The following is a 27,304-nucleotide window of genomic DNA, read 5'->3' as shown; positions in this document are numbered from 1 at the left end:
AATTACACGTCTTCGACGATTCTTTGCATCATTTCTCTAGTACCAGGCAATACATAAGGACCATTCCAATAGCAATGCCCGAAACACTGCTTAATAAATATTGTTACAGCAATACGTCCAGATGCAAAGCATGAGTGGTAGATCGATTGTCCGGTAAACAAAATACAATGCAGGTCATTAAACTTTGAGAAGACGCACTATATGCAGTTCAGAACCTGTAAGAATTTCCTTCCAGCATAACATATGAAGACATGCAGATCGAAGAGGTTGACAGTGTTAAATTTGGCCGGCCAGTGTGGCCGAGCGGTTCTAGGCGCTTCAGTCTGGAACCGCGCTGCTGCTACGGTCGCAGGTTCGAATCCTGCCTCGGGCATGGATGTGTGTGATGTCTTTAGGTTAGTTAGGTTTAAGTAGTTCTAAGTTCTAGGGAACTTATGACCTCAGATGTTGAGTCCCATAGTGTTCAGAGCCAAGTGTTAAATTTCTGGGATTGCAACTCGATAATAAATTCAGTTGGGAAGAGCATACCACAAAATTGCTTAAGCGCCTAAATGTCTGTATTTGCCGTGAGAATGTTGTCATATGTGGGAGGTATAAATATAAAAAAAAACCTTGCCTACTTTGCTTACTTCATTCTGTTATGTCATATGGGATCGTATTCTGGTGCAACTCGTCAAACCGAGCAAAAGTATATAGAGTACAAAAGCGTGTGATAAGAATCATTTGTGGTGTAAGCTCAAGAACATCTTGTAGAAACCTGTTCACGGAACTTTGTATTTTAACCACTGTTTTTCAGTATATTTATTCCTTAATGAAATTTGTTGCAAGTAATACATCTCTATTTCCAACCAACAACTCAATACATAGTATCAATATTAGGAATAAGACCAGTCTACATAAAGACCTAAAATCACTTTCCTTGGTACAAAAAGGGGTCCATTATTTGGGAACACAAATTTTCAATAAATTGCCAGCAATCATTAAAAACTTGGTTTCAGGTAAAGCATGGTTTAAACAGAGTTTGAAAGTCTTTTTGATAGGCAAGTCCTTCTACTCCATAGATGAATATCTTAACAGAAATGGTTAAGCCAGCTTAAGTAAAAATATCTGTTAGATTTCAGTTTTGACAACACTTGGTCACAACAGTCAAGCTTAGGTACTTTGTGTATGATAAATTTATTAAGTGCATAAGTGTTTCATTCTGACAGCATGTTAATTCTGTAAATATTAGCTGTTCCAGTTCACTGCATTGTATTAACCTATTTTGACTATCTCCTGACAAATGATCAGGTAGTAAATATTATATTCAAATGTTTTCTGTTTTTATGTTAGCCTATACTTTCTGACATGTTCCACACCCACGACAATCATCTATTTTTTGAGTCTATGGAATGAAAACTGTATGTAATCTAATCTAACTCTGTTGATATGTTGAGTGAATATGTTATTGTATGTGCAAGGGTATGGAAGACCAGATTACGGGTAAACATTGCAGTTTTTGTGTCAGAAAGGTAGTGTGTTTCTCAAATTGTGTAAAATGCTAGAATCAACCCGAACGCTAATTTAGTTATCTTTCTACTATTTAACGTAATTGTATACTGGACATGAAATACCATACCGTATATAAATGTCTACAGATGTCAGAATATTTGACTTCAATGAAAAGAAAGGAAACATGGCCTGGATTCAACAAAAATGGGACAGCGAATGATTACCTAAACATCTGGCATAGTTTATATGCAAAATAAGTAATTTACGTTTCAGTCACTCCCCTTTTCCAATAAACTTTTTGTTAGCGAAGTTAAATGATAGCCCATGTCATTGTGTATCTGCTGCTTTTATGTTCTCATTTATGCACAGTTATTCACGTTACTAAAACCACAGATCAAAGGTGTCTTCAGATTTTTGATGTCACATTGTACAGAGTGATAAAACATGGAGGTTAGAAAGTCTACATCACTACCAAGTGATATTTGAAAGTGGAGTAGATTGGGGCACATTGTTTTAAATGTTCAGATTTGTAAAATGGTAAAATTCAAAAATTACATGACTACTCCATCAGTAAGTCAAAATTGAAATTGGATAACTTGTGCAGAAACCTTTTCGTAACAGTTTGTAGGGCCACGAAGTGGAAAGATCACGCAGGATGAGTTTCAGGGCTAGGAAGTGGCACACTTTGGTCTAGGAAAATGCGATTAGTCTGCAAAGGAAATTGCTTACAAAACACTTGTAACTTATCCAAGAATACTGCTACACTGGGCGAGACTTGTACCTACAAGATCTAACAGGGCATACTAAATGTATGTAGAGAAGGCCAGCACAAATGGATACAAGTGCAAAAACCTTACAAACCTCAGAACTGTACTAAATGAGGAATCTTTTAATATAATACAGCTTCTTATTTATTACATCTGCAGGTACTGGGAAGACAACAGAGACTAATTACATCATGTCCAGACCTATTGAAGTGCTCACTTCGGCAGTGCACCACACACAAAGGGAATCTATTGAATCCGAAGATCTGCCACAGTGGGGAGTAGCATACCGTTTGCAGAGTATGTATGTAGTTTCAGAACTTATTCACATTGACAGCATCTATGTTTGCTTACCCAACTATAATCAAGACTGTCCACTGTTCCCTACACGTAAGTTAATTGCACAATTTAGGAGAGTGTGTACTGATGCAGCGAACTGGTGGCACTCGTGAAGGCATGAGCTGTTTTACCTCTTTTGGAAGGACGTTGGAAGTGATTGTTGCAGTACACTACTAGTTACATGTTCCTTATATTATTTTCAAGATTTCCAACAGAGTGATGTGGTTTGAGTCAGTGTACATGTTAGATCGTGCTCTCACTTCATCCCGATCCTTCACCCCAGAGCCAGACATTGTTAACATTCAGATGTTGCAGCACCTTTCTCTTGTGGGCAAGCGCTTTCTGCTTCAGACGTATAACGGCATCTGGGCAGAGGGCACATTCCCAGACATTGACGTGAAGCCACTGTCATACGCATACCTCAGCCCGGTATGCACAAACATCTTTCTTCTAGCTAGTGCCCCATTTCTCTCACCACCTGTGTTTTCAAGGTGATGGAACATACGATTCGTGCCCGGCTGGTACGGTGTCTCAAGTCACGCAATTTACTTTCCACCGCACAGTGGGATTTAGTGTGTGCTGTTCTGCAGTTGACTGTCTTGTCACTTTGTCCACTTGTGTCACGAATGGTTTTCTGTGGAAATCCTAGACTGTGGCCACGTTTTTCAATTTAGAGAAAGCCTACGGGACCTGCCGGCGGACTGGTATTTTCTGTACACTCTAAATGTGGGGCTTCTGTGGCCGCCTGTGCCTTTTCCTTTAGGAATGTTTGAAAGACTGAGTTTTCGAGGTACTTGTCGGACACCTTAAACCAGAAAACCGTGTACCTCAGGGTTCTGTCTCGAGTGTCATCCTCTTTGCTACTGCCGTTAATCCTATAATGGCCAGTCTTCCACTGGGCATATCTGGCTCCCTTTTCTTTTACAATTTTGCCATCTGTTGCAGTTTCCACAGACCTGTCTCATTCAGTGGCATCTTCAGCGATGTCTGTCTCGTCTTTACTCGTGGAGCATAGACAAAGGCTTCTGTTTTTCTTCTGACTAAACTGTTTGTATGAATTTCTGGTGGCACAATTCGTTTCTTCCGCCGTCTTTACATGTTGGGCCCGTTACTGTTCTGTTTGTAGAAACAGCGAAATTCCTGGGTCTCGTGCTCGATGGGAAACTTCCTCGGTCCTCCCGCTTTTCTTACCTGGCAGCCCTCTGTACACGGTCCCTTGACGTCCTACGTATCCTCGATGGTACTTCCTGGGGAGCAGACGAAACTGCCCTCCTCCGTTTGTACCGCTCCCTCGTCCGTTCGAAACTAGACTGTGGGTGTTTCGTTTACGCATCTGCACGTCCGTCCTCCTTACGCCGTCTCGATATTAGCCTCTGTCGTGGCATCCGTTCGGCCACTGGCGCCTCTTACACTAGCTCGATGGAGGGTCCGTATGCAGAAGTTGCCGAACTACCGCCGTGACTTTCTCCTCGGCAGATACGCGTGCAGTCTGTCACGCGTGGCCACCCGTCCTGCGCCTTTCCCTTCGACGACTTTGGTCGTCAGTATGCGGCGCATACTCCTCCTGGAGTTCACTTTCGGATCTTGCCCCGGCAGCTTAACTCGGTGCTACCTGCAACTTTCTCAGTGGGTACGGGCCCTTCACCACCTCGGCTTCGTGCGGTGGCCCGTGTTCACCTCGGCCTTCATTCCGTTCTTAAGGTTACTGCACCGACTGTACTGTATCACCCTCAGTTTCACGACCTTCTCCCAGAACTTCACGATAGTGCCTCTGTGTAAACTGGTGCCTCTCGGAATGACCATGGTGTCGGGTGTGACTTTGTCCTCGGCAGCTACATTCTTTGGTATCCGCTTCCGGAACACTGTTGAGTATTTACAGCAGAGCTCTTCACCCTGTATCGGGCCACAGAGTACATCCTTTGACACGGGCTTTGCTCTCTCGGCGCCCTTCAAAGCCACGGTGTGACGTGCACTGTCGATCACTCGGTGCAACGGATCCTGGAAACCTATCACTCGCTCACTCTCGATAGTCACAGTGGTGTTTGTGGGATCTCGGCTACGTCGGTCTGACAGGGAACGAGCCGCCGACACTGCTGCCGAGGCTGCAGTCCTCGTACCTCGGCCTGCTGGTTCTCACACTCCCTCCGACGATTTGTGTGTTACTGTCTGTCAGCAGGTGCTGTCACTTTGGTATCACCACTGGTCCTCCCTTTATGCAAACAAGCCCTGGGTTACTAAGCTTCACCCTTCTCGCCGTGAGGAGATTGTTTTAACAAGGTTGTATATCACCTAAAGTCTTTTTAGCCATCGCCATTCCTTAAGTTGCCCTCACCCACCACTTTGTACTCATTGCACTCGTCCTTTGACGGTCTGCCATTTCCTGACGGAATGCCATTTTTTTAACCAGTTATTTGTTTGCCGTCTGATTATCGGCCATTTTAACGGACAGACACGTTGTCTGACAACCCCGTTTTACTTTTTATCTGTCGTAGCAATATGGTGAATGCTATTTAATTTTTAGTTAATGACCACTGTTTTTCTATGGCATATTTTATAGGCCTTTCTCCAAGTCCCTGTTTTTAGCTCTATTCTCTTCCATCGATTGGGGTTAACATGTAGTTGTTTTTAACTCTTCTCTTTGTGTTATACAGTTGTGACGTAGGCGTGTATGACACTAGTTGTTTTTGCGCCCTAAACTAAAACAAACAGTTTACATGCTGCGTGCAGATTTGTTTGTGAGCGTTGCTACGGCTTTCCAAGTGGAATGTGGGCTTAAATTTAGTAACAACGAGCGCACACTCACACTCACACTCACACTCACACTGCAAACTACAAAACAAATTAGTAGCATTAGGGATTACCAGTAGACCCCTGATTCCTTAAAGAATCAAAGTGGAATGTGTAAGACAGCTTCAAAGTTCTGATTACTTTACAAAAGAGTTGATGCATTTTATAGTAGACATTAAACATGCAAGTGAGAAAAAGTTTTTGTCTGAAGTTGCTAAGTGCTCTTAATATCAGACAGTGGATGAGTACAGTCTGAGTAATTTGTCCTCTCTCGAGAGCAAAAGCTATTTTTTCACAAATACCAATGTGTGAGTCGTATCTCTTGAACTGTGTGTCGTACAGTGATACAGTTGTGCAGGCATTGTGTATGGTATTTGTGGATGCTTTCTGCAAAATTTGTTGCAAAAAGTTATTAGTAAAGAAGTAATACAGTAATCTTCTCTTCTTTCATCATTTCCCGAAACGGATGTCGGCAAGAAAAAGTTTCTTAAACATTTGAAATTATGGGTAAAGTTTGTCCCTGTCAAGTACCGGACAAATCTGGGCTGGGTATTTGCGCACTGTGAATTCCACTACATCAGAGCGTAACACAGTTTCTGACAGTAATACGTGCGCCACTGTGTTTAATGGTAATATGTACCTCACTGTGTTAAACCTTCCACCTCTTAATGAGTCAGTTATGACAGCATTTTGAAACTGTAAATTCATATAATAATTATGAGGTACTGAAAATAAAACAAAGGGTAACATGCAGCTGAGCTAGTGTGCCACAAACTGGCTCAGCTTCTTACTGGTATCTGTGTGTGAGAAGCCCTTGGCCCCTGCGACAAGTCCCGTTTTCTGACACTGTATTTCTGTAGGATAAATGCTCATTTCACATTGACAGCTATGCCCCAGAACATTCTAAACTTAAGAAAAATTGTATATTCTCCCAAAAAATTAATGTCCATCTGGATTTGACAGTGTTTCCGATGGAGTACGAAAGATTTGTTCCCGTATAATTGCCCCTGTCGTACCTGAAATACGTAATGCGTCACTAACTAGGCAGTTTTCCAGAGAAACTGAAATATGCTGTCATCACACCCCTCTTTAAGAAAGATATCAGTGAGTACCGACCTGTTTCACTGCTTGACATTTCCTAAAATTCTTGAGGAGCAGATATATTCTAGAATAGTATCACACCTGAGTGTCTGTATTATCTTCAGTAAATCACAGCTTGGGTTTCAGAACAGTCGGAAGCCATTTACATGTGCAGTCACAAAATTCTAAAAGTACAAAATAACAAAATAGAGCATTCAGTACTTTGTGTGACCTACCCGAGGCATTAGACAGTGTGAAACACAATATTCTCCTAGATAAATAGTTTTTATGGTGTTCACCAAAGCTCAATCTTAGGACCACAACTGTTTCTCATATATGTAAAAGATCTTCTGTCTAGTATATGACGAGCAGAACTAGTTCCTTTTGCAGATGGCACCAGAGTTTCTCAGTCCGGGCATGTACACAGTGACAAAAGAAATAGTGAACGACGTTCTCAGAAGTATCGACTCATTTTGTGCAAATCGTCTCGCCCTCAATTTTAAAAAGACATGACATATTCATTTCTGCACCTCTCGGATACTACACCACTTGATAACTGTAACAAATGATGAGAAAATAATAAGTAGGGTTGTTGTTGTTGTTGTTGTTGTTGTTGTTGTTGTTGTTGTTGTGGTCTTCAGTCCAGAGGCTGGTTTGATGCAGCTCTCCATGCTGCTCTATCCTGTGCAAGCTTCATCATCTCCCAGTACCTACTGCAACCTACACCCCTCTGAATCTGCTTAGTGTATTCATCTCTTGGTCTCCCTCTACGATTTTTACCCCCCCACGCTGCCCTCCATTACTAAATTGGTGATCCCTCTGTGTCTCAGAACATGTCCTACCAACTGATCCCTTCTTCTCGTCAAGTTGTGCCACAAACTCCTCGTCTCCCCAACCCTATTCAATACCTCCTCATTAGTTACGTGATCTACCCATCTAATCGTCAGCATTCTTCTGTAGCACCACATTTCGAAAGCTTCTATTCTCTTGTCCAAGCTAGTTATCGTCCATGTTTCACTTCCATACATGGCTACACTCCATACAAATACTTCCAGAAACGACTTCCTGACACTTAAATCTATACTCGATGTTAACAAATTTCACTTCTTGAGAAACGCTTTCCTTGCCATTGCCAGTCTACATTTTGTATCCTCTCTACTTCGACCATCATCAGTTATTTTGCTCCCCAAATAGCAAAAAAATGGTTCAAATGGCTCTGAGCACTATGGGACTTAGTAATCAGTATGCAGTAGAGGTAGAAAGATTGCGGAACAGGAGGGGAAAATTGCTGCCCTTCAGGCTGAGTTAGATGAGGCTAGGCGAGAACTGGGCAGGTTAAGGGGGGAGAAGGGTAAACAGGGGTGGGAAGTGGCAACAGGCATAAGGAACAAGCCAAGAAATTCTTCTGACAGCTTTGTTATTAATGTACAAAATAGGTTTGAGCTGTTGCCTCAGTCAGAAACTGATGAGCCCCTCACAGAAGTAGATGTAGACAGGGCTCAACAAGCTTTCAGAAGCAAATTGAATAAGAATGTAGGGAAGTCTGCAAAGAGAAAGACAGTCTTGTTGCTAGGTAGTTCGCATGCTAGGGTTGTGGGCCAACTTCTGCAGGATGAATTGGGGTCAGAATACCATGTCACAAGTTTTTACAAACCTAGTGCTGGACTTGGGCAGGTTACAGAGGATTTAGGTTCACTATGTAGAGGCTTTACTAAGGAAGATACCGTGGTTATTGTGGGTGGGCCGGGCAACAGTATTGACAGAGATCCGGACTACAGCATAGAGTGTGACCTTGCAAATATTGCATCAACATCGAGTCATACCAGTGTCGGGTTTGTGTCGGTTCTGGAGCGCCACGACCGACCTCATTTGAGCTCCTCTGTCGGGAGAGTTAATTTGGAGTTGGAATGGCTACTTGGATCTGGTGCAGGGTCACACATTGGTGTGGTTCCTGTTGATTCACTCTGTAGGTGGGAATATACTAGACATGGCCTACACCTCAACAAGAAAGGGGAGGGTAAACTGGCTGGGCTGATAGCAGGAAACTTAAAGGGGGGGAGGAACTGCATCTCATAGTGGAAACTCTTTTTTAGTGTAAGATCAGTGCCCAGTGGGAAACTCAGCCAGGCAAGTACTAAAGATGTAAAAAAGTTCAAGATACTCACAAAAGTAAAGTGAAAAATAATGTTAGTATATTTCATCAAAATATTGGGGGATCGAAGAATAAAATTGATGAGTTTCTGCTTTGTTTAGAAGATATAGAAACTGAGAATGTAATAGATGTACTGTGCATGTCTGAGCATCACATTGTCACTGATATGCAAAAGGTTAGCATTAATGGGTACAAATTAGTTGCACATGTAAGTAGAGATAATATGATGAGAGGAGGAGTTGCCATACATGTCAAAAGCTTCCACAGTGTAAAAAATTTAGAAACTAAAAAATTTTGTGTAGAGCAACATATGGAAGCATGTGCCACTGAACTTAAACTAAATGATGGCACTTTCATAATTGTAACGGTGTATAGGTCCCCCTCAGGAAATTTCCAGCTATTTCTAGAAAACTTGGATGCTTTGTTGTGCTATCTGTCAGACAGGGGGAAGCAAATTATCATTTGTGGGGATTTCAATGTCGATTCCCTGAAAGTGTAATAGGAAGAATGACCTTGTAGTATTACTCAGTTCTTTCAATTAGAGCTCCGTCATTGACTTTCCTACTCGGATAACAAAGAACAGCAGTACATTGATAGATAACTGTTTTATAGACCAAGATAAGTTTAAGGACATAAGTGCTTATCCTGTTGAGACTGGCCTTTCAGATCATGGTGCACAGCTAGTTACAGTACATGACATAGCTCCATGCAGTATACGAAATCAGGCTTTAGGGAAAGCCTACATCAGCTAGACTGGGATGAAGTGTATAAGGAACCCGATGCAAACTTGAAACATAACTTATTTCACGATAAATTTTTAAGGGTATTTGAAAATTGTTTTCCCAAGAAAATAGTTAAACATAATTCCAAGAAAACATATAAAAAAACCTTGCCTAACTAAAGGAATAAGAATAGCTTGCAACTGTAAAAGAGAACTGTATCTAACAGCAAGAGGGAGTACTGACCCCGAAATTGTTCAATATTATAAAAACTATTGTGCGGTACTAAGAAAAGTTATTAAAAAGTCCAGAAGCATGTGTATCATGTCTGAGATCAGTAACTCTGATAATAAAATTAAAGCAGTTTGGAATATTATTGAAAGGGAAACAGGGCAACCAAGAGCACAGGAAGACTTTAGCGCCATAAAACTGAATGACAAGTGTACTAACAAACAATCAGAAATTGAAAATATTTTCAATAATCATTTTTTAAATGTTGTGGAGAATATAGGATCTAGATCTACACTAGAGTAGGCAAGGCTACTAATAGAAGAGGCCATGCCTGTGCAGTTTGAAACAACTGTAATGCCACCAACCTCTCCCTCTGAAATCAGTAAAATAATAAACTCACCGAAAAGTAAAAGCCCTTACGGAATTGATGGCATTTCCGGCAAGGTACTTAAAGCTTGTTCCCCACAGATAAGTAGGATTCTCAGCCACGTATGTAATAGCTCTTTGGAGCAGGGTGTTTTCCCCGATAGACTGAAATATGCCATTGTAAAACCATTGCATAAAAAGGGGGATACGTCGGATGTCAACAACTACCGCCCAATCTCTCTTCTGATAGCTCTATCAAACATTTTTGTGAAAGTAATGTATTCAAGAGTAGCCTCCCATTTTTGTAAATATAAAGTAGTAACAAAATGTCGGTTTGGTTTTCAGAAAGGCTTTTCAACAGAAAATGCTATATACGCATTCACTGATCAAATATTAAATGCTCTGAATAACCGGACATCACCCATTGGTATTTTTTGTGATCTCTCAAAGGCCTTTGATTGTGTAAATCATGGAATTCTTTTAGATGAGCTAAATCATTATGGTTTGAGTGGGGCATTGCACAAATGGTTTAATTCATACTTAACTGGAAGAGTGCAGAAAGTTGAAATAAGTGGATCATGTAATGTTAAAGCAACAGCTGATTCCTCAAACTGGGGGGCTGTCAAGTACGGGGTCCCACAGGGTTCGGTCTTAGGTCCTTTACTGTTCTTGATATACATTAATGACTTACCATTCCACATTGATGAATATGCAAAGTTAGTTATTTTTGCGGATGATTCAAGTATAGTAATAACATCGAAAAACCAAGAACTAAGTGATGTATTTGTAAATGATGTTTTTCACAAAATTATTAACTGGTTCTCAGCAAACGGACTCTCTTTAAATTTTGATAAAACACAGTATATACAGTTCCGTACAGTAAATGGCACATTTCTAGTAATAAATATAGACTTTGAACAGAAGTCTGTAACTAAGGTAGAATTTTCAAAATATTTAGGTGTGTCCATTGATGAGAGGTTAAAGTGGAAGCAACACATTGATGGTCTGCTGAAACGTCTGAGTTCAGCTACGTATGCTATTAGGGTTATTGCAAATTTTGGTGATAAGAATCTCAGTAAATTAGCTTACTATGCCTACTTTCATTCACTGCTTTCGTATGGCATCATATTACGGGGTAATTCATCGTTGAGTAGAAAAGTATTCATTGCTCAAAAATGTGTGATCAGAATAATTGCTGGAGCCCACCCACGGTCATCCTGCAGACATCTATTTAAGGATCTAGGGATCCTCACAGTGTATATATTCACTTATGAAGTTTGTTGTTAATAATCCAGCCCAGTTCAAAAGTAATAGCAGTGTGCATAGCTATAACACCAGGAGAAAGGATGATCTTCACTATGCAGGGTTAAATCTGACTTTGGCTCAAAAAGGGGTAAATTATGCTGCCACAAAAGTCTTTGGTCACCTACCAAACAGCATCAAAAGCCTGACAGATAGCCAACTAACATTTAAAAATAAATTAAAAGAATTTCTAGATGACAACTCCTTCTACTCATTGGCTGAATTTTTAGATATAAATTAAGGGGGGGGGGGGGGAGGAATAAAAAAAAAACTTAAACATTAGTGACATGCAATATTTTGTGTAATGTAATATCTTGTACAGACATCTTTTATTAACCTGACGTGTTCCACATCATTACGAAGTGTTGTATTCATGATCTATGGAACAAGTATTAATCTAATCTAATCTAAGCTAGCACCACATTTCAAAAGCTTCTATTCTCTTCTTGTCTAAACTATTTATCGCCCATGTTTCACTTCCATACATGGCTACACTCCATACAAATACTTTCAGAAACGACTTCCTGACACATCTATAGTCGATGTTAACACATTTCTCTTCTGCAGAAACGCTTTCCTTGCCATTGCCAGTCTACATTTGATATCCTCTCTACTTCGACCATCATCAGTTATTTTGCTCCCCAAATAGCAAAACTCAATTACTACTTTAAGTGTCTCATTTCCTAATCTAATTCCCTCAGCATCACCCAACTTAGACTACATTCCATGATCCTCGTTTAGCTTTTGTTGATGTTCAGCTTATACCCTCCTTTAAAGACACTGTCCATTCCATTCAACTGCTCTTCCAAGTCTTTTGCTGTCTCTGACAGAATTACAATGTCATCGGCGAACCTCAAAGTTTTTATTTCTTCTCCGTGGATTTTAATACCTACTCCGAATTTTTCTGTTGTTTCCTTTACTGCTTGCTCAATATACAGATTCAATAGCATTGTGGGGAGGCTACAACCCTGTCTCACTCCCTTCCCAACCAGTACTTCCCTTTCATGTCCCTCAACTCTTACAACTGCCATCTCATTTTTGTACAAATTGTAAATAGCCTTTCGCTCCCTGTATTTTACCCCTACCGCCCTCAGAATTTGAAAGAGAGTATTCCAGTCAACATTGTCAAAAGCTTTCTCTAAGTCTACAAATGCTAGAAACGTAGGTTTGCCTTTCCTTAATCTTTCTTCTAAGATAAGTCGTAAGGTCAGTATTGCCTCACGTGTTCCAGTGTTTCTACGGAATCCAAACTGATCTTCCCCGAGGTCAGCTTCTACCAGTTTTTCCATTCGTCTGTAAATAATTCGCATTAGTATTTTGCAGCTGTGACTTATTAAACTGATAGTTCGGTAATTTTCACATCTGTCAATACCTGCTTTCTTTGGGATTGGAATTATTATATTCTTCTTGAAGTCTGATTGTATTTCGCCTGTCTCATACATCTTGCTCACCAGATAGTAGAGTTTTGTCAAGACTGGCTCTCCCATGGCTGTCAGTAGTTCTAATGGAATGTCTACTCCTGGGTCCTTGTTTCAACTTAGGTCTTTCAGTGCTCTGTCAAACTCTTCACGCAGTATCGTATCTCCCATTTCATCTTCATCTACCTCCTCTTCCATTTCTATAATATTGTCCTCAAGAACATCGCCCCTGTGTAGACCACCGAGAGGGATGGCGCAGTGGTTAGCACACTGGACTCGCATTCGGGAGGACGACGGTTCAATCCCGCGTCTGGCCATCCTGATTTAGGTTTTCCTTGATTTCCCTAAATCACTCCAGGCAAATGCCGGGATGGTTCCTCTGAAAGGGCACGGCCGACATCCTTCCCAATCCTTCCCCAATCCGTTGAGACCGATGACCACGCTGTCGGGTCTCCTTCCCCAAACCAACCAACCAACCCCTGTGTAGACCCTCTATATACTCCTTCCACCTTTCTGCTTTCCCTTCTTTGCTTAGAACTGGGTTTCCATCTGAGCCCTTGATATTCATGCAAGTGGTTCTCTCTTCTCCAAAGGTCTCTTTAATTTTCCTGTAGGGAGTATCTGTCGCACCCCTTGTGAGATAAGCCTCTACACCATTACATTTGTCCTCTAGCCATCCCTGCTTAGCCATTTTGCACTTTCTGTCGATCTCATTTTTGAGACGTTTGTATTCCTTTTTGCTTGTCTTCAGTTACTGCATATTTGTATTTTCTCCTTTCATCAATTAAATCCAGTACCTCTTCTGTTACCCTCATCTTTTTATCTACTTAATCCTCTGCTGCCTTCACTATTTCATTCCTCAGAGCTACCCATTCTTCTTCTACTGTATTTCTTTCCCCCATTCCTGTCAATTGTTCCCTTATACTCTCCCTGAACTCTGTACAACTCTGTACAACCTCTGGTTTAGTCAGTTTTAATCTACAGTTCATAACCAATAGATTGTGGTCCGAGTCCACATCTGCCCCTGGAAATGTCTTACAGTTTAAAACCTGGTTCCTAAATCTCTGTCTTACCATTATATAATCTATCTGAAACCTTCTAGTATCTCCAGGATTCTTCCATGTATACAACCTTCTTTTATGATTCTTGAACCAAGTGTTAGCTATGATTAAGTTACGCTCTGTGGAAAATTCTACAAGGCGGCTTCCTCTTTCATTTCTTAGCCCCAATCCATATTCACCTAGTACGTTTCCTTATCTTCCTCTTCCTACTGTCAAATTCCAGTCACCCATGACTATTAAATTTTCATCTCCCTTTACTACCTGAATTATTTCTTTTATCTCATCATACATCTCATCAATTTCTTCATCTGCAGAGCTAGTTGGCATATAAACTTGTACTACTGTAGTAGGTGTGGGCTTCGTGTCTATCTTGGCCACAATAATGCGTTCACTATGCTGTTTGTAGCAGCTCACTTGCGCTCCTATTTTTTTATTCATTATTAAACCTACTCTTGCATTCCCCCCGTTTGATTTTGTATTTATAACCCTGTATTCACCTGACCTAAAGTCTTGTTCCTCCTGCCACCGAATTTCACTAATTCCCACTATATCCAACTTTAACCTATCCATTTTCCTTTTTAAATTTTCTAACCTACCTGCCCGATTAAGGGATCTGACATTCCACGCTCCGATCCGTAGAACACCAGTTTTCTTTCTCCCGATAATGACGTCGTCCTGAGTAGTCCCCGCCCGGAGATCCGAATGGGGGACTATTTTACCTCCGGAATATTTTACCCAAGAGGACGCCATCATCATTTAACTATACAGCAAAGCTGCATGCCATCGGAAAAAATTACGGCCGTAGTTTCCCCTTGCTTTCAACCGTTCGCAGTACCAGCACAGCAAGGCCGTTTTGGTTAGTGTTGCAAGTCCAGATCAGTCAACCATCCAGACTGTTGCCCCTGCAACTACTGAAAAGGCTGCTGCCCATCTTCAGGAACCACACGTTTGTCTGGCCTCTCAACAGATAACCCTCCGTTGTGGTTGCACCTACAGTACGGCTGTCTGTATCGTTGAGGCACGCAAGCCTCCCCACCAACGGCAAGGTCCATGGTTCATGGGGGGAAGATAAGTAGGGTGGAAATTTCAAAAGTATTGGGTGTCCATATTGATGAGAATCTAAACTGGATATGGCACAGTTTGAAACTCTTGAAACAGTTCAGCCATATTTGCACTTAGAATCACTGCAAATTTTAGGGAAGGAGAGATTATTGAGTTGACGTATTTTTCGACGTTTTCATTCAATAATTAGTAACTCACATTATTAAAAATAAAATATCAACGCGTAGGTATATTGAGAAACTGATTTGTGATGTGAACTTAAAAAGACTGGTTCCAGATTGTTACGAAATATTGTGCAAATGATCCGTGAAGGTCCACTACAGGACTGAGTGAAAATATGCAAATCGACCCAGTGGAAGAGATTTCAGAGTGGGAAGCAGCTGGAACTGACTCGCCCACGCGCTGGTGACGTGTCCGTTTACTACCCGTGCTGATGCTCGGAAGCCGCGTCTACGGCGTGCCCGTCGGTCTCTGCTTCTTTCTGCATTCCGTATGCGAATGGAACAGAAAAAAAGCCCAAACAACGGATACAGTGGGACGTGCTCTCTGCTCTGCACTTCACAGAGGTTTTCACAGTATAGATGCAGATGAGACCTGGATTCATCTGGAGTAGCAGAATTTGAGTTTTTGTTGGTTTGAGGACTGAACTGTCACGTCTGAATGACTGTCCCATTGTTCCCCTGCATGTGTTTAGTACAGTATGTATGTAGTTGGGTCCCTCAGCTTTGTATTTGTCATCTGTTATTGAAGGATCCTCCCACATCTTGTTGCTGTCATATTATTCAGTAATATGACCTTCAGGTTTTCTGTCATTCGGATAAAATGCTGTCTGTGCGTGCGTATTGCCTTTAAAGATGTGGAGTGCTGATTTTCCTGGTGGAAACTTACGATCTACGAAATTTGAGGCCTCGGAAAGAGTGCTGCAGAAAATGCCTATTTTACCTTATTTAATTCTTACGTCGGCGGAATGTCGAATCGAAAGTTCCGTTTTGCTCCTGTATCCTAATGACATTTGCCTAGTTGTGCTCTGGTAAATTTCAGTGCGTTTGTATTAGCCTAGGAGATAACTGTGCCAGGAGGAAAATTCGTACAATGAGGCTGTAAAGTTGCACGTACTGTCAACAGGACAGCCACATTTGAGAGTAGACTAAACTGTAGCTGGCTTTTGGACCTGTCGACGTCTCCCTCAGTGGACTGGTGACCCTCATCTCGAGCTCCCTCCCCACCCCCGCGCCCCTTCTCTCCCCACCCCCGCGCCCCTTCTCTCCCCACCCCCGCGCCCCTTCTCTCCCCACCCCCGCGCCCCTTCTCTCCCCACCCCCGCGCCCCTTCTCTCCCCACCCCCGCGCCCCTTCTCTCCCCACCCCCGCGCCCCTTCTCTCCCCACCCCCGCGCCCCTTCTCTCCCCACCCCCGCGCCCCTTCTCTCCCCACCCCCGCGCCCCTTCTCTCCCCACCCCCGCGCCCCTTCTCTCCCCACCCCCGCGCCCCTTCTCTCCCCACCCCCGCGCCCCTTCTCTCCCCACCCCCGCGCCCCTTCTCTCCCCACCCCCGCGCCCCTTTTCATCCCCGAGGAAGGAACTAAGTTCCAAAAGCTGAGACAGATTTTTGTACTTTTATTTTTGTCTATCAGCAGTACTAGAGTGTTTCTGCCCCCACGTGTAAGGACTGGCATTCCTACAACGGATAACGGCAGATATTTAATGTACCTGAGGAAGGGTCGGTTTTTCCCAGAGTGGCCGTGTTAGTGTCAGCCTTTAGGCCTGTACTACACTGCACAAGAACTTGGTGAAAGATCTTTTGATAAATATGCTTTGTTTAAGGTTTCAGTGTACTAGAGTAGTCTGATGATACATTTCATAAAAGTGCACAGTGTGCAACGTGCCGGGCTGAATACTTGTATTAGTGCCACTTAAAGTTCACGTCACAACCGGATGTATTGAAACATTTCCTCACCCAGTAGATAGTGTGCAGTGTTCTCGACCTACCTTGCTTTGCTTATTCAATATTGTCTTCCCGGTAGCTGCGTCCGTCTCACCTAAATCGCACTGAAATTAAGAAGCCAGGGTCCTAGGTTAAGTTTTCCAAAATCAAAAGTCAAGATTGTATTCATTGTTGAACATTTATGTCAACCACAGTGCGATTTATTTGTTATGACACACACACACACACACACACACACACACACACCACACACACACACACACACACATATTCATGTGACCAGGCCTCTTACACTTAATAATCGTCACATTAGGTGGGTCAAAAACTTCCAGTCTTTAACAGTGTTCACAATTACAATTACCGAAAAATTAACCAACTTGCCGCACTTTTGCTCCAAGAGAATCTGACCGAGAACTAACTTGAGAACTGCAGCAGCTCGGACCTTATATTGACGAGCGCTTGAATATTTGACTATTTCTGTTAATATATTATAGTTTATAATTTCCCAGGGTTAAAATGATCCTTTCTAACTGGTTTTGAAGTTAACTATTGGATTTTATTACTTAAATAACACGAGTGAGCTGTATCAGTTTAAATACACGGAAGTAACTTATGCATCTGCTGTGGGAATTCCCGACTTATAACCACGGCAGCCCTCTTGAACAATAATTTTTACATATTCAAATTTACTTAATTCTTGATTAATGCACTTACAAAGTTGAGACTGGAGTTATTTTATGTAGAAAAATAAAGGTAGCAAAAGTATCGAAACAGATGTCGGAATTATTCAGCAGTTCGGTCACAATTTGCACTGAAAGTCATACAGGCTACAGGTTTCGAGTCTTAATATCTATTCAACTAATAGACTTTAAGTTAATTTAAACACTTTGCTGGAATCAGTAAAATTTAGGCTTTCTTTTGGATGCAGTCTTATAGCTGAATTCAATCTATTAGCTCACTTGAATTTTACTTAATATCTATTGCACAATATGCCATTGTTGATAACTGTTAATATGATGCATTTCCAACAAAACTAATTAGCTCATTACTTGCAGAATGGACATTAGAATGTACTGAAATAATAGATTTTACAAGGGGAATTTTTATTTAAACTATTTCTGAATTCTGTACTATGGGGCTGAAGACCACAGAATCTGTAGTCGGAATCTGAGTAGTGAAAGTGGAAAAAAAAAAAATCATTGCTTAACTAAGTTACTGAACGAGTGTAAAGCAAAACAGGATAGCAGTGGGCAACCCTTCTTCGTTACAAGTGGTAGTACCTGTATAAAAGATTTGTCAGAGGTCTCTGAGAGCACAGTACGGGCTTTACGATTGTCGACCTGTAGGTGGCTGTAGCTGCCTCGGGCCAAATTAGCGGCCAGGTTCTCCACAGGGTTGCGATGTCGTCACGGTCGCCGGCCACCTAGTGCAGGGGTGAAGATTCCGACACACCGGATACATATTCGGGAGAATAGCCCATCCAGAATTTGGTTTTCGGTGACTTTTGTAAATTGAGCCTGGTAAATGCCTGGACGGTTCCTTTGGGAGGAGCTGCTGGCCAATTTCCTTCCCCAGCCTCGAACAGGTCGGAGCTCTTGCTCTCTTTGTCTACCTGAACCTTCTCACTATACTCATCTCTTGGCTTCCCTCTACAATCTTAATTTTAACCCCCACCCCTCCCCGCACAACAAATTCTCACACCGTTGCCAAATTGACGATACTGTGATACCGCGGTACATGTCCTTCTGCCGATACAGTCTTTTAGCCGAGTTGTGCCTCATAACTGTTTTGTCCCTGATTTTATCTGGTACCTCTTCGTTAGTTATTGTTTGATTCCAGAGAAAGCAGGTACTGACAGGTGTGAATATTACCACACTGTCAGTTCAATAAATCATAGTTGTAAAATGCTAACACAAATTCTGTATAGAACGGAAAAACTGGTAGGTGACCTCGGGGGAAAGAACAGTTTGGAGTCTGGAGAAATGTAGGAACACGGGAGGCAGAACTGATTGTACGGATTCTCTTAGAATACAAGTTAAGAAGAGACAAACCTACATTTATAGCATTTGTAGACTTGCAGAAAGCTGTTGATAATGTTGACTGGAAACTCTTTGAAATTCTGAAGATAGCAGGGTTAAAACACAGGTAACAAAAGGCTATTTACTTGTACAGAAACCAGGCAGCAGTTAAAACGACTGAGGGGCACGAAAGGGAAGCATTGGTTGAGAAGCGAGAGACATATTATTCAATTTGTATATTGAACAAGCTGTAAAGGAAACCGAAGATAAATTTGGAGTAGGAATTAAATCCAAGGAGAACACTAAAAAAATCTTGAGGTTTGCCAATGACATTGTAATTCTGTCACAGTCGGAAAGGACTTGGAAGAGCGGTTCAACAGAATGGACAGTATCTTGAAATGTTGTCGAATGAAATCAGGTGATGTTGAGTGAATTAAGTTAGGAAACAAGACACTTAAAGTAGTAGAATAGTTTTGCGGTTGGGGCAGCAAAATAACTGACGATGGTCGAAGTAGAGAGAATATAAAATGTAAACTGGCAATGGCAAGGAAAGCATTTGTGAAGAAGGGAAATTTGTTAACATTGAATATAGATTCGAGTGTTCGGAAGTCTTTTCTGAAAGTGTTTGCACGGAGTGTATCCGTGTATGGAACTGAAACGTGGACAATGAACAGTTTAGATGAGAAGGGAATACAAGCTTTTGAGAAGTGGTGCTACAGAAGAATATTGGAGATCACATGGGCAGATTGCGTAACTGTTGAGGAGGTACTGAATATAATTGGGGAGCAAAGAAATTTGTGGCACAACACGACCAAAAGAAAATCGGTCGATAGGACACATTTCGGAGCATCGAGGGAACCACCAGTTTAGTACTGGAGGGCAGCGTGGAGGGTAAAAATCGTAGAGGGAGACCAAGAGATGAATACAGTAAGCAGATTCAGAAGGATGTAGGCTGCAGTAGGTACTGGGAGATGAAGAAGCTTGCACAGGATAGAGTAGCATACAGAGCTGCATCAAACCAGCCTCAGGACTGAAGACCGTGACGACGATAAACCGCGTGTCTTCGACACAGTTACGTAGTGCTTCATTCCGAAAGCGTCAGTTTCCTTATCCGAAGTGTTTATCGTGCAGTTCGACAACGAATGGGAAGACGTCGGACGCGGCGAGAGGCCGGAGGTGGTGGCCCGGTGAGGCCTCGAGCAGTTTCTGAGGATGGACTGAGAGGAAGAGAAATGAAGAACTAAGAGGAAAATTACATTGGGAAAAAGTGTTAACACTTCAACTGCTGCTGTGTCGTTCCTCTGGATCCCAGGACACGTTGGTATCTGTGGAAATGAGGCGACCGATATAGCGGCCGAGGCTGCAGTCTCTCTCTTCTTCGGCCAGCTATTCGCACGATTCCCTTCGCCGGTCTACGGAGTGTTTTATGTCGTCGTGTCGCTCTTTTATGGCACGCACATTGGTCGACACTTCCCAATAATAAATTGCGGGACGTGAAAGCTCTTCCCTGTGGTCGGACCTCTTCGGGAGGAGGTAATTTTAACCAGACTCCGGATAGGGCACTGTCTTTTTAGCCATCGACATCTTTTAAGCGGCGATCCTCCCCCACTCTGTCCCCACTGCTCTCGTCTCTGGACGATGAGACACCTTTTACTCGAGTGCCCCTAGTTTACTCCGTTACGTGCCCGTCTACAGCTGTCGCCTGATATACACTCCTGGAAATGGAAAAAAGAACACATTGACACCGGTGTGTCAGCTCCACCATACTTGCTCCGGACACTGCGAGAGGGCTGTACAAGCAATGATCACACGCACGGCACAGCGGACACACCAGGAACCGCGGTGTTGGCCGTCGAATGGCGCTAGCTGCGCAGCATTTGTGCACCGCCGCCGTCAGTGTCAGCCAGTTTGCCGTGGCATACGGAGCTCCATCGCAGTCTTTAACACTGGTAGCATGCCGCGACAGCGTGGACGTGAACCGTATGTGCAGTTGACGGACTTTGAGCGAGGGCGTATAGTGGGCATGCGGGAGGCCGGGTGGACGTACCGCCGAATTGCTCAACACGTGGGGCGTGAGGTCTCCACAGTACATCGATGTTGTCGCCAGTGGTCGGCGGAAGGTGCACGTGCCCGTCGACCTGGGACCGGACCGCAGCGACGCACGGATGCACGCCGAGACCGTAGGATCCTACGCAGTGCCGTAGGGGACCGCACCGCCACTTCCCAGCAAATTAGGGACACTGTTGCTCCTGGGGTATCGGCGAGGACCATTCGCAACCGTCTCCATGAAGCTGGGCTACGGTCCCGCACACCGTTAGGCCGTCTTCCGCTCACGCCCCAACATCGTGCAGCCCGCCTCCAGTGGTGTCGCGACAGGCGTGAATGGAGGGACGAATGGAGACGTGTCGTCTTCAGCGGTGAGAGTCGCTTCTGCCTCGGTGCCAATGATGGTCGTATGCGTGTTTGGCGCCGCTCAGGTGAGCGCCACAATCAGGACTGCATACGACCGAGGCACACAGGGCCAACACCCGGCATCACGGTGTGGGGAGCGATCTCCTACACTGGCCGTACACCACTGGTGATCGTCGAGGGGACACTGAATAGTGCACGGTACATCCAAACCGTCATCGAACCCATCGTTCTACCATTCCTAGACCGGCAAGGGAACTTGCTGTTCCAACAGGACAATGCACGTCCGCATGTATCCCGTGCCACCCAACGTGCTCTAGAAGGTGTAAGTCAACTACCCTGGCCAGCAAGATCTCCGGATCTGTCCCCCATTGAGCATGTTTGGGACTGGATGAAGCGTCGTCTCACGCGGTCTGCACGTCCAGCACGAACGCTGGTCCAACTGAGGCGCCAGGTGGAAATGGCATGGCAAGCCGTTCCACAGGACTACATCCGGCATCTCTACGATCGTCTCCATGGGAGAATAGCAGCCTGCATTGCTGCGAAAGGTGGATATACACTGTACTAGTGCCGACATTGTGCATGCTCTGTTGTCTGTGTCTATGTGCCTGTGGTTCTGTCAGTGTGATCATGTGATGTATCTGACCCCAGGAATGTGTCAATAAAGTTTCCCCTTCCTGGGACAATGAATTCACGGTGTTCTTATTTCAATTTCCAGGAGTGTATCTTCCATTTTAGCAGATGACACGCGTTCTCGAGTTTATTAGTGCCAGTGAGATGACGTCAGTCATTTGAAGCTCTTTTTGGGGACAAACGACCCCCCCTCTATAGTGGTTTTTTAAGCTTTCCTTCTGTTTTTAGTTTCCCCACTTTTTTGAGTTTTGCTCCCATTGCTGCTGGTTTCCAGTTTCGTTTTTTTTTAGCTTTCCCTAAGTCACAGACCGGGCGCTAATGACCGTAGCAGTTTTGCGTCCTAAAACCATAACAAAAAGAAAACTTCAACTGCTGGCCACATAAAGCTCCCAGCCATTTTTACGATTTTTCAATATTTATTGAGAACACTAGTCGACAGAGGAGACTGACGCCCATCCACATATCCTATTTTTTATTACCAAAGTGGGAGAAACTGTATTCCGTCAACTGCAAAGCAGAGAGACGGAAGGAAACGGCAGTGACGACCAGTAGGACGACGATCCTCCCAGAAAGAGTGCCGTCTCCTGTGTCGCCTCCTCGTCGGTCGCGCCGGACTGACTCTAGTTTCGTCTGACGTGACGAGTCGTCCCCACGTCGCGGTCGCAGGGCCTCGGGAAGTAGCCCGCATTCCGGCGGAATTCTCCCCGTGTCCGCCTCTCCGTGCCGAGTGCAGTCTTCCAGATTCTCCAGTTCTAGCACTGTCAGTCTGCTTACAGACAGCCGAACCGGTTCTCCACTTTCTCCCGCCACGCACCGGGTCCGGAGAACCCTCGACCGTTCCTCCTCTGCCGGCTGCCTCGGTTGCTGGCCCCCCTTTTACTCCGTTTTAATCGCTTTTAAGTGCCGTCCTTTTTTCTGTCGCACCCTGTTTTACATTTTAGGGACACTTTGTCAAACAGTGAGTGCCGCCTCCCACCTTCGACGCTTCGACAGTAACAGACCGGGGGTGTGTGCCGGGTGTTCTCTTATTGTCGGGGCACACAGTTTCAAATACCGGCTCCGTGGCCATGGTCCGGTCTTCACAGCTGAGCTCTTTGCCCTCTACCGGGCTGTTCTTTACTTCCGCCGCCACCGACATTCTGCTTACGTCATCTGCTCCGATTCCCTGAGTGCCATCCAGAGCCTCGGTGATCCGTACCCGGTTCGCCCTTTCGTGCACCGGATCCGACGCTCTCTTCAGCAGCTGGTGGACGTCGGTTCTCCGGTTAGCTTTATGTGGGTTCCTGGCCGTGTCGGTATCCCTGGGAACGAAGCTGCAGATGCCGCGGCCGAGGCTGCGGTCCTCCGGCCTCGGACAGCTTCTCGTTGTGTCCCTTCATCAGATTGTAGCAGGGTAATTTGTCGGCGCATTTTATCGCTGTGGCGTGCCGATTGGGCTACACTTCCGGACAACGAGCTTCGGGCCTCGAAACCTCTCCCCGCGGCTCGGACGACCTCTTCACGCCCTTCTCGGCGGGAGGAGGTCGTTTCGGCCCGCTTACGGATCGGACACTGCCGGTTCCGCCACCGCCATCTGCTGACGGCTGCGCCGGCGCCGTTCTGCCCATGTGGGCGGTTGCTGACGGTCCGCCACATTTTGACTTCCTGTCCGAAGTTTAATTCACTGCGCGTTGATCTTGGCCTGCCACGTACTCTGGATGAAATTTTAGCGCATGACCCAGGAGCAGCTGCTCGCGTTATTCGTTTTATCCACTTGACAAACATGTCTAAGGACATTTGATTATGCTGTTTTTTTTTAATCCTTTGCCTGTTAATGACTTTTATAGTGTTGTCCTTTTTACACTGCTGGCCACCGTAAATGCAACACCAAGAAAGACAAGAGGTAGCACAACAAAATTTATTTTGTAGATAACATGTTGACCAAGTATCAAATGATTACGTTTACAGACGTCTGTGACATGTGGTACCTGCCAGAATCAGTAGCCAGAGTAGCCGCCATTGTTGGAGATCACCGCTGCCACACGTCTCGGCATTGAGTCAAAGAGACGTTGGATGGGTTCCTGCGGTACAGCAGCCCAAGCAGCTTCCACACGTTGCCAAAGATCATCTGGTGTGGCAGCTGGGGATGTAATCTGGGTCACTCGTTGAGCAACCGTGGACCACATGTTTTCTATCGGCGAAAGATCCGGAGAGCGAGCCGGCCAGGGAAGCAATTCAATCTGGTTATTGACGAAGAACCTTTGGACAATGAGTGCCACGTGTGGTCGCGCATTATCCTGTTGAAATATGGCTGTGGCCGAGCCCTGAAGGTAAGGAAGGACAACTGGCTCCAGCACCTCGGATATGTAGCGCCGGCTATTTAAAGTACCGGCATTGCGTACTAGAGGCGTGCGAGAGTAATATCCAATACCGCCCCATACCATAATACCCAGTGCAAGACCAGTGTGGCGGTGCATAATGCAGCTGTCCAGCATCCTCTCTCCACGGTGTCTCCACACTCGAATCCGACCATCGTGGTGCTGCAGACAGAAGCGTGCCTCGTCAGTAAAGACAACGTCATTCCATTCTGCCGTCCACATCCGTCTGTCATCACACCATTGGCGACGGAGACGTCTGTGGTTCTGCGTCAATGGTAGACGAAGCAATGGACGTCTTGCGGACAGACCACTCTGCTGTAAACGGCGTCGAATGGTACGCGCAGACACTGGATGATGCGTTACAGACGCAATGTGCTGTGCTACGGTTCGGGATGTCACTGAGCGATCCGTCACTGCCATGCGCACAATTTGCCTATCAGCACGTGCAGTGGTGCACCGAGGTGAATGCGATCGACCACGTCGGTCCGTCGTACCCTCCTGCATCCAACGGTCACATATCCGCATTACAGTTGTTTGGGTTCGTCCAACACGACTAGCGATTTCTCTGTACGATAATCCACAATCTCGGTTAGCCACTATCCTTCCTCTGTCGAACTCGGATACTCGATAAAAAGATGTTCGCTGTTGTCCACGAGGCATAACTGATCGTCTTGTGAAACCACCACAAGGTAAACACACGTGCCGAACGTACACTCGTCGAAATCGCCAAGCCTTAAATGGCGCTATGAGGTGGCGCCACAGGCGCGCGTGATGTGCGTCTGTGCTGAAATTCTAATCAGTTGCATATCTCATCGCTGCAAACCCGTGGTGTAAATTTCACTTGATTCGGATGCTTCCTTCAGGGTGTTGCATTTACGGTGGCCAGCAGTGTAGTTGCTGTTTTAACCTCGTGCCTCGCAGTGCATTCCTAACTTAGCCTGGCCGCTAATCACCACTGTCGTTGTGCGCCCTAAAATCACAAAAAAAGAAAAAAAAGATGGGGGACGTGACAGCTGCGGGCACGACGTGCTCCACCGCATCGGGAGCCTCGAAAGCTGCCGACTGCCGCTCCAGTTATTTCTACCGCCTCGTTTTATTATTGACAGTCCGACTCGTGTCAGTTACTTATTAGCATTCTCAGTCTCCCAGTCAGAAATCATTCTGTACCCTACAACTGTCTTCACCTTCGATCCGGCCGGTGGGGGTCGGACACGCGGGACTCCTCGTCTGCCCTGACCTGCGTACCGGCGCGGTCCGTGAACCTTTACCTCTCCGTAGATTGTCTCGGCTCTGGCTCTAGTATTCCCTCCGGTGCCTCGATTTTACTATTCGTACGTACTTTTCTCGTCCTATTGCGTTCGTGGGGGACGCGATTAACTTTGGGCGTTCTAACAACCCTACCACAACAGAGGTTAAAATTTAGTAATGACTGTGGTGTTGCTGACGCTGCTAAGTACTGCATTTGCGGGCAACAACGAAGTTATTACGTGGCAGGTGTCATTAGAGCACAGTTAATAAAGTCATTTCATGTAATAATGAATAAACTAGGCACTCATCTTTTCGTGTTTCCCACGCTGGTCTCGTCGTAAAATCGTGGCTCAATCGTCGAAAATCTAGGTGGTTGTGATTCCAAGCTCGGATGCAAAGAGGCCTAGGTTTTATTCTGCTATATTCGAAAGTTTTGTAGATGCGCTTCACAAAGCATTCTTCACGATTAAACCTTTCAAAGTTAGCACAATAGTGACGTAAAAAAATAATCAGCACTCCGAATTTAAGTTACACTTCCTTTTAATTGCTTTTATTGCAATATCACGTAACACACAAAACACCACTTCACAATACAAAACATACTTGAAAACATCTTCCTCACTGTTAAAGTTCACATTTTACAAGCTGAACACGTTATGCGTCTTTCCAACCTGACACCCAAGACTTGACTTTTCAGTCTCTAACTCTCTAACAACTAACTAATAATCGCTTACGCTCCCAAAAATCAGAGTTACAAGTAGACAAAGATCATAGTGACAAAAAGAAAGAATTCACATAAGAATAATATGATTGCAATATAAACATATCGATGTATCAAAGTACCTCTACATTAATCAAATCAAATCTGAATGTTGTCTCAGAAATATGTTAACTACTTTACAGAAACACAGTAGAATATTACTGGTATCGAGAGGTTCAGTTGAGGTGCCGTAAGGGTTACGTAATTCAAGTACCATTACAACGTATTACCTGTCGCCCTACCTTGCTGACCTGCCCACCTTTTGTATCCTTCCACAGCCAGCCCGTAGCTCCTCTCCTAGCAAAGCAACTGGTTGTTCCGCAAGCTAGTGCAGTGCGTGTTGTTTTATATGTGCGCGTCAGCTGTACTTGCATATCTGCTCAGTGTAAGCACTCGCCGTCAGCTCGCTTGCTTATTTCTTTACTTGTTCTCCACATAACAATAAGTTTTTTCAAAATGTTTTTGCTCACAGTGTTTGAACTATAATACTTTTAAGTTGCAATACTATTATTATTAAAAGTGTAAGTATTGAGAGAAAGCTGTGTAATTTCCAGGGAGTCTTACTTTTGCTCCGTACATTTGACGATAATATGAAGATGAAATTAAATTATCAGTTTTCTGTTGCGAACACCAGCCTATGGAATGCACATTAACAGTTTTACGAGGAGATATTAGAATTTTAAATCTTGTATGGGATAATAGCATTTCTCTATTAGTAAGTGCTTCAGTTTATTCTTTAAAGTTTTAAACTAGTCATCGTAAAATCAGATGACTATTGTAAAAACTTGTCCTGTCGTATGTGGAGTGCTGTCTGCAGCCTTAATGACTTTCCGTTGTGTTCGTTACTGAACTCGTCACATTGCGTCCTGCGTTTAGTTACACAAACGGGAGTACTTTGCAGCATATGCACGGAGATGTGGTGTAGGTACTTAATATTTTCTGAAAATTTTTCTGCCGGCCACTGTAGCCGAGCGGTTCTAGGCACTTCGGCCCGGAACCGCACTGCTGCTACGGTCGCAGGTTCGAATCCTGCCTCGGGCGTGGCTGTGTGTGGCGTCCTTAGGTTACTTAGGTTTAAGTAGTTCCGAGTCCAGGGGACAGATGGCCTCAGATGTCAAGTCCCGTACCGCTTAGAGCCATTTGAAAAATTTTTCTGCCGGGCTC

General features: G+C 44.3%; 1 protein-coding gene across 1 annotated transcript in view; it reads left to right on the top strand.

Moving 5' to 3' along the window:
• Nucleotides 1–27,304, top strand: part of LOC126212798 (oocyte zinc finger protein XlCOF6.1-like) — a 210,809-nt gene that overhangs the window by 104,610 nt on the left and 78,895 nt on the right. The gene's annotated exons all lie outside the window — the stretch shown is intronic.

Source organism: Schistocerca nitens, chromosome 11, assembly GCF_023898315.1.
Source record: "Schistocerca nitens isolate TAMUIC-IGC-003100 chromosome 11, iqSchNite1.1, whole genome shotgun sequence".
Lineage (NCBI taxonomy): Eukaryota > Metazoa > Arthropoda > Insecta > Orthoptera > Acrididae > Schistocerca > Schistocerca nitens.
This window is presented reverse-complemented; position numbering and strand designations above follow the sequence as displayed.